The sequence below is a fragment of the Phodopus roborovskii genome, unplaced genomic scaffold (assembly GCF_943737965.1).
Source record: "Phodopus roborovskii unplaced genomic scaffold, PHOROB, whole genome shotgun sequence".
In the NCBI taxonomy this organism is placed as follows: Eukaryota; Metazoa; Chordata; class Mammalia; order Rodentia; family Cricetidae; genus Phodopus; species Phodopus roborovskii.
In genome coordinates, this window is record NW_026126517.1 from 10560284 (window position 1) to 10571179 (window position 10896).

Here is a 10896-nt window from a genome sequence, read left to right on the forward strand (position 1 = left end):
GTTCCAAGAGACCCCTCAGATCCCACATGGTGAATGCTCATCCTCAAGGCTGCTGCCCCCTTTAGATGCCAGCCACATCCCAGGATGTGCCACCTGCACTTCTGATGGCCTGTTCTAAGCTGGCATCCCCATAGCTTCTCCTTGGTTCCTTTATTCACTAAAGCAGCTCATAGAACTTGATGCCTCGGGGCTTGTTGTAAAGGATACTACCAAGGTTACTGGTAAGCTCCAGAAGGTGACATGAGGAGGGCTAAGGGGAGAATGAGCCACCCTCTCGGAACATGCTCATTTATACTAGTTAACCAATGTCTGTCCTTTTGAGTTTTTATGAATGATAGAGACATAATTGATTAGCTCATTGCATGTTGGTAATTGGCTTCACTTTTAAAGGATGGGCTAGAATGTCCCAACTCTCTAATCCTGTTTTGATTTTTTTTTTTCAGGTGACAGCCTCCATCTAAAGCTACCTAGGGTTTGGCATTGTCTGCACACATAAACCTGCCAAACTTGTCATACTGATATCTAAACTAATGTCCAAAAATCTTTCATATTGAATCATATCCAAAGAGGGCATTTAGTTTTGCTTTTTTTTTAAATTGACTTTAAATTCGATTTTACAATCAGGCAATACTTTTCTAAAATGAAGCAAATCTTCCCCATGGAGGTGTTTCTTGAAGTTAGATGGGAATTTTCATTTCATGCACTTCCTGTTTTTTACTTTGACCCTGTTTCATGGGGAGAGAGGCAACTTGATTGGAAACTTTTTATGTGACCTTCTTCTGGTCTTTATAATTCTTCCCTAACATCTATGACTCTAATGAACATGATCCAGTTTAGTGATGTGCTAGTCTGACATAAATATGTATCTAGGTTTTGTCCCTGGTTCCTGCCACATTAGTCCTAAAACCCTTGAGTGTGTGTGGGTGGTAAAAGTCTTGTGTGCCAATGAGATAAATGGAGTACTTAGCTGCTTTGGGGTGGTGGCTGGCCTTTAAGAAAACCAATACTCCTGGGATTTTTGGGCCCAGTTTCTACTTCTGGAGTAGCCAGAGGGACTAAACTGCTCACTAAAGCTTAAATTGACCATCAATGACTAATGACATAATCATTAATCAACCCTGTCTACATAATGAAACCTGCACAAAACCCTCAAGGGGGCTGGTTCAGACATTCTGGATTTCTGAACATTTGGAAGTTACTGGAGGGCCATGACTCATGAGTGAGTCCCAATCTTTATCTGTGTCCTTTGTCTATCCATCTGTTCTCTATTCATGCTTGTGAGTGCCATTTGCATTCTTCTTTATAATGAACTAGCAAATTTTGTTATTAGCTATTTGAGATAAGGTCTCTCACTGTAGCTTAGGCTGGCCTGGATCTCACAGTGATACCCCTGACTTAGCCTCCTAAGGGATGAACATTTGTAACCCTCCTGACTTTTGTGAACCATTTTAGCAAACTGAACCTGGTGATGATTTGTGGGAACCCTGATTGGTGTCTGAAGAGGATCTGAGCCTTCAACCTGTGGGTTCTGACCCCATCTCCAGTTAGATTATGCCAGAACTGAATTGAAGGGCATCCATCTGGTATCTACTGGAGGCATGCTAGGTATGTGTTAGGGTCACAGACGCACCTGTGCTGTATCGAGTCTATGGGAGCAGGAGAAACAGTTTGGCTATTCCTAGTTCTTACAGTGGCCTTAAAAATCTTTGACAGTCTGGGCTACAAACAAAGGCAAACATCCCATAATAGTAGGTTTGTTTTTTTGCTTTTTTGTTTTTTCCAGTCTTTTCTATTATTGAGAAATGGTGATTGTAGTGCTAGAGAGATAGCTAGCTAGCTGGTATGATTGCTTTGCAATCATAAGCACTTGAATTCAATCCCAGTATCCACATTAAAAAAGCCAATGGGGGTCCTGCAGAGACAGATCAGTAGTTAAGAGTACTGGCTGCTTCTTCCAGAGGACCTGAGCTCAATTCCCAGCACCCACTTGACAGCTCAAGGTAATTCCAGTTTCAGAGGATCTGATGCCCTCTCCTATACTCATGTGATACACAGACATACACATGGGCAAAATACACATACACATTAAGAAAAAAAAAAGTCAGTGGGCAGTTGAGGTGGTTTAGCAGATGCAGGTACTTTCCATCAAGCCTGGCAACCTGATTGGCCAGTGTCTGAGCTCAGTTGTTGGCAGCTCATTGGTGAGTTGAGGCTGCTCGTGCTTGTATAGGGTAGTAGGATATGTGGATAGCTGATATATTCTTAATCCCTGGGTTTGTGATTGTGAGCCCTGGGACACTATTTATATCTTTGTGTGAGGGAACAAAACAAGTTTGATCCCTGTGGGCCTATTTTCAGTGTCTTATCTCCCTTATTTGAATGATTTTCATTTGTCTCAGCAATACATGGTTTCCCCTTGCTTTTTTAAAAGAAGTTTTGGTTACACTTTGTTTATTTTGTGTGCATGTGTGTTTATGTACATGCATCATGATGCAGGAATAGAGGTCAGAGGGAAAATCGTGGGAGTCAGCTTGCTCCTTTCACTATGTGGGTCCCAGGGATTCAATTCAGGTCCCCAGGCTTGGCAACAGATGCCTTTACTCACCAAACCATCGCACCAGCCTCTTCACTTACTTTGAGATGTGGAATTAAGGCCAGACAAGGGGCTGAAGAGATGGCTTAGCAGTTAAGAGCATTGGCTGCTCTTCCAGAGGACCTGGGTTCAATTCTCAGTACCCATATGGCAGCTCACGACTATCTGTATCTCCAGTTCCAGGAGATCTGATACTGTTACACAAACAAGTGTGTGTGTGTGTGTGTGTGTGTGTGTGTGTGTATCCCGACACTTGGGACTTGGGATACAGAAGCAGGCAGATCTCTGTGAATTCAGGGCCAGCCTGGTCTACAGAGCATGTTCCAGGCTAGACAGGATTAAACAGTGAGGTCCTGTCTCAAAAAAAAAATTATCATAAATGGTATGGCTTGAAACAATAATTCATCCTCTGAGTTCTAGAGATAAAATGTCTGGAACAGATATGTGAATAGACAATGTTCTCCATCTTTGCCTATCTTCACAGATCCTCATCATGGTCGGTGTCTTGTGTTCCCACATTCTCTCTCTCTTGTGTTCTAGGCTGGCCTTCAAGTTGCTATGTAGACAAGAATGGTTTGGGAGTCCTGATCCCCTTGCCTCCCCTCCTTCCTGCTGGGTTACAGATGTGTCCCACTACCCCTGGTTTATGCAGTACTGGGATGGAGCTAAGCAAGACTTTGCCAACCAAATGACATTTCACTTCCTTTGTTTTCATTTGCATAGTTTTTCATTTACATATTTTTACATTTATTTTGTGTGCATATATGTATGTTTACACATGCATGTTCCTGGTCCGGTCCTATTCAGAGAATGTATTAAATTATATCTTTTTAGACTCTTTAGTCTGGAGCAGTTTCTTAGGCCTTGTCTTTTATTATCTTAATACATTTTCCATGTCAGATGAGTCATGTTCCCACATAATAAGGCTCCAGGGAGAGCTCACATGTGGCATAAAAACCCAATCATTAAGCATATGAACCACAAAAGGATCCATTAATATTTTTAAGGAGCGAGCAGGCCAGTTATTACATAAAATGTCCCTTAATTTTAGATTGTTTGTTATTTCCTTATAATTAGATTTTAGTTGCTAATTTTGGGTAGCTGGATCTCAGAAGTGAAGTTGCACGGCTCTCAGAGGATCATCTGCTGAGGCATACCGAATCTATTGTCCATCCCCAAGCATGTTAAATTGGAGGCCTTGCTATGTTGTCCAGGCTAGTCCTGTGCACTCAAGCTATCCTCCTGCCTTAGCCACTCAAGCAGCTGGAACCATACACCCTCACTTAGCATAGTAGCTTTGATCATAGATGAAGATGGTTACTTGCTAAATTTCTCATTGTAAAGTTACCCCTTTTCTCTTTATGGATAATAAATATTTTTATGAGGTTGAAGACATAGCTCAACTTTACAGAGCTTGCTTATCATGCTGGAGTTCTTGCTTATGACATCAGCTCCCCCTCCCCCCCAAAAAAAAACCCAATATCTTTTTTGTGGAAGATTTGATGCTGTGTTGATACAAAAGCGTAAATATTTGACACCATGGTATCAGTATCCACTGATACTGTTTGGGGAAAAAAAAAAAAAAAAAAAAAAAAAACACCTTCACTTTGTTCCTTTTCTAAGAAAGAGCCTTGCTGTATAGCCTAGGTGGAATTCAAACACAGGGCTATGCTCAGGGATCTGCCTCCTGAGTGCTTGGCCTCCCGATTGCTTCCAGCACATTATGTGACATTATTATGCCCAGCTCAACTTTTGCTTTTGGAGATAGAATGTCACACTGGTAACCCTGGCTTACCTTGTGCTTGCAAACTTGTGCTTCTACCTCCTGAGTAGCTTACAGGCGCAAAAACTTTAATCACTGCTCAGTGACATTTCCCTCCAGCCTTCAGCTTGCCTTCCCCCATCAGAACTGCCCCTTTTCCAGGTGGCTCTGGCATTTTATGCTGGTGCTGTTATTTGTTTTGTGCTGGATCCTCAGAACATCATACTTAGGCAGATCCTCCCAGCCTTGCTTTGTGAAACATTAAAGAAAGAAGCTTTTATAAATAGCATATGTGGTGCCTTCATTCTCTTTTTCTTCCTTCCCACCCTCTTTCTCTGTCTGCCTCTCTCCCTCCTTCCAGCTCTTCTCTCCACAGGGTCTTGCCCTGTAGCTGACCTGGAACTCTCCTGCCTCCATCTTGCACCTAGGTGAGTTGATTTGACCTGCATACTAGAGGTGGGGGAGGATGGAGAAAAAAATTGATGTGTTGCTAGTGTGTCTTATCTGTTATACAATTGGCAACAGATGTCCCTCCCCATCCTTATGCTCTTCTCAGACATCTCCTACTGTGTTTTCTAATTCCCTCCCTAAGGGTGCTATTATCTAAGGGACTAGTCTGTCTTCCCTTTTATCTCTCAGTAACATTTGCTTTGGCTGACAGCTACATCTGCCTTGAAACACTATGTCCTCCGGTTTCTCAGACACCATCCTTTTTTGGCTCACTTGCTTTATTGACCTGCTCAGCATTTCAATTGAACTTAAAACATTAATTATGAGCCACATGTGGTGGTGTATGTCTTAAATCCCAGCAACCTAACAGAGGCAGACTAATTTCTGTAAACTCAAGGCCGGCTTGGTGTACATAGTGGGTTCCAGACCAGTCAGGACTACATAGTGAAGCCCTGTCTCTAAAACAAACATACAATTAATTGTATTTATGTGTGGGTACCTGCATGTTGTGCAAGTGGCAAAAGAGGCCAGAAGAGGTGGCTGGATGTCCTGGAACTAAAGTTACAAGCCATTGTGAGCTCTCATATCTAGGTGCTGGGAAATGAACTTGGGCCCTCTACAAGTTAGCCACTGAACCATCTCTCATAGCATCCAGCTGGATTTCTGGATACAGGGATTTTGCTCTGTTTCTCAGGCTAGTCTTGAACCCCTGAGCTCGAGTGATTCCTTTGCCCTGCCATTCTGAGCCTCAAGGAGAGTAACACATAGGGAACAACGCCTCTACTAGTTACTAAGCTACTTCCCATTTTGAGGTAGCTAGGCTGACTTTAAAGATCTTGCTTCAGGCTCTCGAGGCTGGGATTACAGAAATGGACTGGAATGGACCATAGCCCCCAGCCCTGTTCAGCTTCCCGATGGCCACCTCTAAATTCAGCAGTCCCACAGAGAGCTGGCCTAGACACTCTTGTCTTCCTGCAGCACCCCCTTCCATGCCAGTCTTCTAATCATCAGTAATTGGCTGTATCTAATTGGGTTTCATCTAATCCTACATACTGAGACAAACACTAATACTGAGCTGTGTCTCCAGCCACAATCATATATGTTTAAACACAATTGCAATTTGGTGGATAGGGCCAGGGAGGCAATTGTGTTGGTAGAGTGCTTGCCAGTCATGCAGGAGGCCCTGGATTTGGCCCCTAGAGCTGCATAAATGGGGTATGTGGGAAGTATGAGCAGGAGGTTTAGAAGCTCAAGCTCATTCTTAGCTATACAGGGAATTAGAGAACAGCTTGGATTAGAGACCATTTGTAAAAGAAAATAAAAAGTCTTGTGAATACTAAAATTGTGTTTTTAAACCCAGTCTTTCCCTTGAATCCAATAACCACAGTGTTTTCTTAATTTGAAAAGATATTCATCTTACTTTCTCACTCTCTCTCTTCCCCCTCTCTCTCTTTCTCACAGGGACTCACTGAGTAGTCCTGGCACTCAATTTGTAGATCAGACTGATCTTGAACTCCTCGAAGAGATCCATCTCCCTCTGCCTTCCTTCCTGCTGAGATTAAAGGTGAGTATTACCACACCTGACTTCACTTATTTATTTTGGAGTTAGGATCTCATGTAACTCAGGCCACCCTTTAGGTCCTAGTCCTCCTTGCCTCTACCTCTGGAGTTCTGGTGAGCACCACCATATTTCGAGGCATGGACAAAAGCTTTCAAATTTGTCATGAATATAAGAGAGCAGTGAATTTTCTAGCCATTTCTTTCCTCATCTCCATTTAGTCATTCAGGTCTAACTTTGTGAGTCAATCTTGATCACCATCTTATCATTACCAACCAATACCCAGTCTCACAACTAATCCATTTGTGAGTCTAGCCACTCCTTCCTCCCTTCATTCTCCAGTTTTGGTCAAGATCATCAATCATTTCCTGCTGAGCAGGGAGAGACTCCTTGTCTTATTTCTTACTCTGTCCCCCCCCCAATAAACAAGCATCCTGAAGCAGTTATCTTAAGGGGGAGAGGGGGAGAAAGCTCATTTCCTTGTTTAAAATGCATTCAAAACATCTAACAATAGCATAGCCTCAAAGCCCTGTGTGATGTCCCCTGCCTACTTCCCCAGGTTGTTTTTGGTGACTTTGCCCTTTGCCCTGTATTCCAGCAATCCGGCTTTCCTCATTCCTTCTCAGACTGATGGAAAGCTCAAGAAAGCCATGGGTTTCTATGCTCTATCATTTTATATAGAGGTCAGCTGATGAATTCCAAAGCCTCTGATGCAGTGACTCCCTGTCACTCAATGAACATCTTTACAAGGATAGAGTAGTTGAATACAGGCATGCTATGGTTAAAAAAAAAAGTGTTTGCATGATGTGGAAGGGGTGTTGTACCATACCACATGGGCAACAGCATGCACATGGAAGTCATAAGATAAAGGTTGTAGAGTTTGATTCTCTCCTTCCACCTGATGTGATGGCAAATATCTTTACTGCTGAGCCATCTCACTGGCCTGGTGATTTTTTTTTTTTTTTTCTCCTTTAACTTTTTGGATATTTTCAGAAACTGGAATATTTCCCCAAATTTTAACATTGTTGATCTTCTTTTGCCTTAGTCTAGTCCCTACTCTTTTTTAGGAGGACTTCTTGTTAAAAGGGTGTGTGTAAGTATATATGTGTGCCACTTGTGGAAGCTGGAGGACAACCTTAGATGTTATCTTCAAGAATGTCATTTATGTCTTTTATGACAGGGTCTCTCATTGGTTTGGAGCTCATCAGAGAGTCCGGGAATCTCCCTGCATCTTAGTTCCAGAGCTGGGATTATGATCATATACTGTCATGTCTGGATTTTATGTAGGTTCTGGAAATAAATTCAGGTCCCTGTTTTTGCAAACAAAACCCTCTTATTAACAGAGCCATTGGCATAGTGGCACATGCCTTTATTCCCAGCACTGGGGGAGGCAGAGGCAGTAGGATCTCTGTGAGGGAGGCCACCTGGTCTACATACTAAGTTTCAGGACAGCTGGTGCTACTGGTTACCCTATCTCAGGAAAATCAAAACAAAACAAAACAGAGCCATTGTCCAGTACTGGGAAGGATTTTTTTTTTTTTTTTTTTTTACATGCATTTTAACAGTCAGCATTCCCTTTCCTCTGCATTTTCCTGCATTGTTTTCTGTGTAATACCATCACTTGGAATCATTTGGGAATTTTGTTCTTTCTACTCCATTAAATTGGAATCTTAATGAGAGCACTTTTCTGTTCTCCCCTATCTTCATCATTTAGAACAGTGAACGGCACTTGGTACATGTTCCACGAATACTTCCTGCATAGGGAAGGGAAGCTCATTAGTGTGCATAAAAAAAAAAAAAGAAAGAAAGAAAGGAAAAGACACGTAGAAAACAGGGTTCTGAGACTTCAGTCAAAAATTTTAAAATTGGTAGAATGCCAAATTATTGAAATATTTGTACCCATCAAAATTTTGGAACAAGCCTGATAGCACAGGCCTATGATTCTAGCTACTCAGGAGTTTACAGAGTGTGTTCAAGACCAGCCTGGGCAACTTAATGAGATCCTACCAGAAAATTAAAAATAAAACAGACAGCTAGGGATCTGGGTAAGTGTAAGGCCCTTGCCTAGCAGGCACGAGGCACCAAGTTCAATCTGAAGTGCTGTAAGTAAATGTTTTAGAAGTGGGGAGATTATACAGTCCATACAGTGTGTGCCGCTCAAGCATGAGGAGCACATATACACCTCAGAACCTACACAGAAAGCACGGCCGGGTAGTGCTCACTTGAAATCCTCAGCACTGAGGAGACAGAGACAGGAATAATCCTGGGATTCACTGGCCAGACAGCCTAACTTAATCTGTAAGTACCAGGTTTTAGTGAGGAAATGTACCTTACAAAACAAGATGGGTAGTCATCCTCAGGAATTAAGACCTGAAGCTGGTCTCTGGCCTCCACAGGCACAAACACAGGTACGTGAATGAATGAAAACAGAACTATAAAAGGAAAGGACATGACTGCGCCTAGGTATGGTGGAGGAGAAAGTTTATTGTACATAAAAGGGAGTGCATAAGAAGAGGCAGAGACATGTGGGAGTCCAGAGTGAATGTGGCTAGGCTGGGTCAAGTGAGGAGTGGGGGTTGGGAAGGGAGAAGGGGAGAGGAGCTGCTGACCTAGAGGGTGGGCTGGGCCAAGAGAGTGGCCAAGAGAGTAAAGGGCAGACCAAAAAGTATAGGTAACCAAAGTGGTTGGATTATTTATATAGGGAAGGGCATCTGGGGGATGGGCAGCCCAGCCACTCGGCTGAAGAAGTTTAGGGTAGGTAGTGGTGGTTGCCAGTCATAGTCTGTATCAGGTAGGGACTGAAGGATGCCAGGGAGAACCTGGTGGCTACTGTCTGCTTTGATATGTTAATGAACACCTCAGCCATTTGTCTGTGTTTTTTGAGACCTAACAGTATCTAACATGAACACAGACACACACACTCAAACAAGAACAGTAATGAAGACATCTACAAATATGACAATAAGTCATTAAGAAAAAATATGCAGAAATAAAAATTGTCATCTTCATATATCACAGTAATCTTACTCTGGTTATGAACATTGATTTATTTAAGTCCCAGTTAGACAGATAGTCACGCTTCTCCTGGTAAGTGTCCTTTGTGTCATTTCTGATAATCTGACCTCTTAATCTATCAGAGAAGATATAATATGGTTAAATCTCAGAAGGATCTCTAGAGGCTATGGGCACAGGGCATGGCAGTCTTCCAAGGCCATAGAGGGCCCATCTACCTCTGTCGATGTCCACCATCCCAGAGACTTCTTTAGCCACTATAACCATTCCCAAAGCAAATGGCTTCTTCTTAATAGACCCAGGAGAGAAAATAGTGCTGAATTTGACAATTGGAAGTCCTCATCAGCCTTACTTTCATGCTTTCTTTTCAATTTAGCTGTAAGGCTTAGTCGCTGATAGCCTTTATTTCACGTCCAGTGCTGCTCCTAAAGGGGTCTATGGAGAGCAATTCGTGACATCTTTATCAATTCCTGCCTCCCAAGGCTGTCATGTCTTTGTGTTTTAACAACAGAACGCTGGCCTCAGCTTTTCACTGTTTTCAGTCATTTAAACAAAACTGTGAGCAATATATTTGAATGGATTTTAATTTCTCTCCCTGTGCATGTTTTCTATCCTCAAGTCTTTTGTTTCACAGGATTCCTTTTTTCTTGCTTAAGCAGTAGATTTGTAGGGGTTTTTTGTTTGGAATTTGAATCTCACTATATACTGCTGGCTGGCTTGGAAATATGTAGGCCAGGTTACCCTCAAACAATTCTGCCTTTGCACTCAAGAACTGGGACTACAAGGCACCCTACTTTCTCTGTAGGCTTTATCATCACTGACCCTTCTGTTTCAAGAGAATGTGAAAGTATGATCTCATTTAATCTTCAAAGCAACACAGCAAAGTACAGGTCACAGACAGTGAAACCATTCCCTGCAGACACAAAGAGCAAAGGTCTCTGACATTGGGTTGCTATTTATGTTGTCAGAGTTTCTAGCTTGTCATTCTAAAACCTGGGCTCTTTAAATGCACTTGGCTGTACTCTGAGAAGGCAATCTTAAAAGACAGTAGGATGTGGATGTCCTAAATTAATAAAGAAGAGAGTTCATTCATTTTTGGTTGTTCAGTGTTGACTAATATCCCCTCACCTTAATCTCAAGTAGCCCAAGCTGTCTCCACTTCCTGGGTGCACCAGCCCCCAGGGTATGAGGTGTTGGGGATCGAGCACAGGATTTAGTTAGTGCCTGCCAGGCAAAGCACTCTATCAACCGAGACACATCCTCACCCCATGGCTTCCGAAAAACACTTTTCCGGAACGGTAAAGTGTTGAAAGGAGAGGTGTAGTGTAGGCATTCTAGAGGCCTGCAAGGCTGATAGGCCACTCCTAGGACCAGGGTATGGGGACTGGGGAAGGGTGGGGAGGGGCGCAGTCTGTTTAACCGGTTTCTGTGGTCCCGGAAAGGCGTGTCCCAGTCATACAGAGCCCCCGGGCGCACGTGGTTCCTGCAAGTCCGCGCTAGGGCGGGTAGGTAGGTGCACGG

General features: G+C 42.9%; 1 pseudogene; it reads right to left on the minus strand.

Annotated features, from left to right (window-relative positions):
• Positions 1-3487: 3487 nt before the first annotated feature.
• LOC127232015 (uncharacterized) lies at positions 3488-3583 on the minus strand (annotated as a pseudogene).
• Between the last annotated feature and the right edge of the window lie 7313 nt (positions 3584-10896).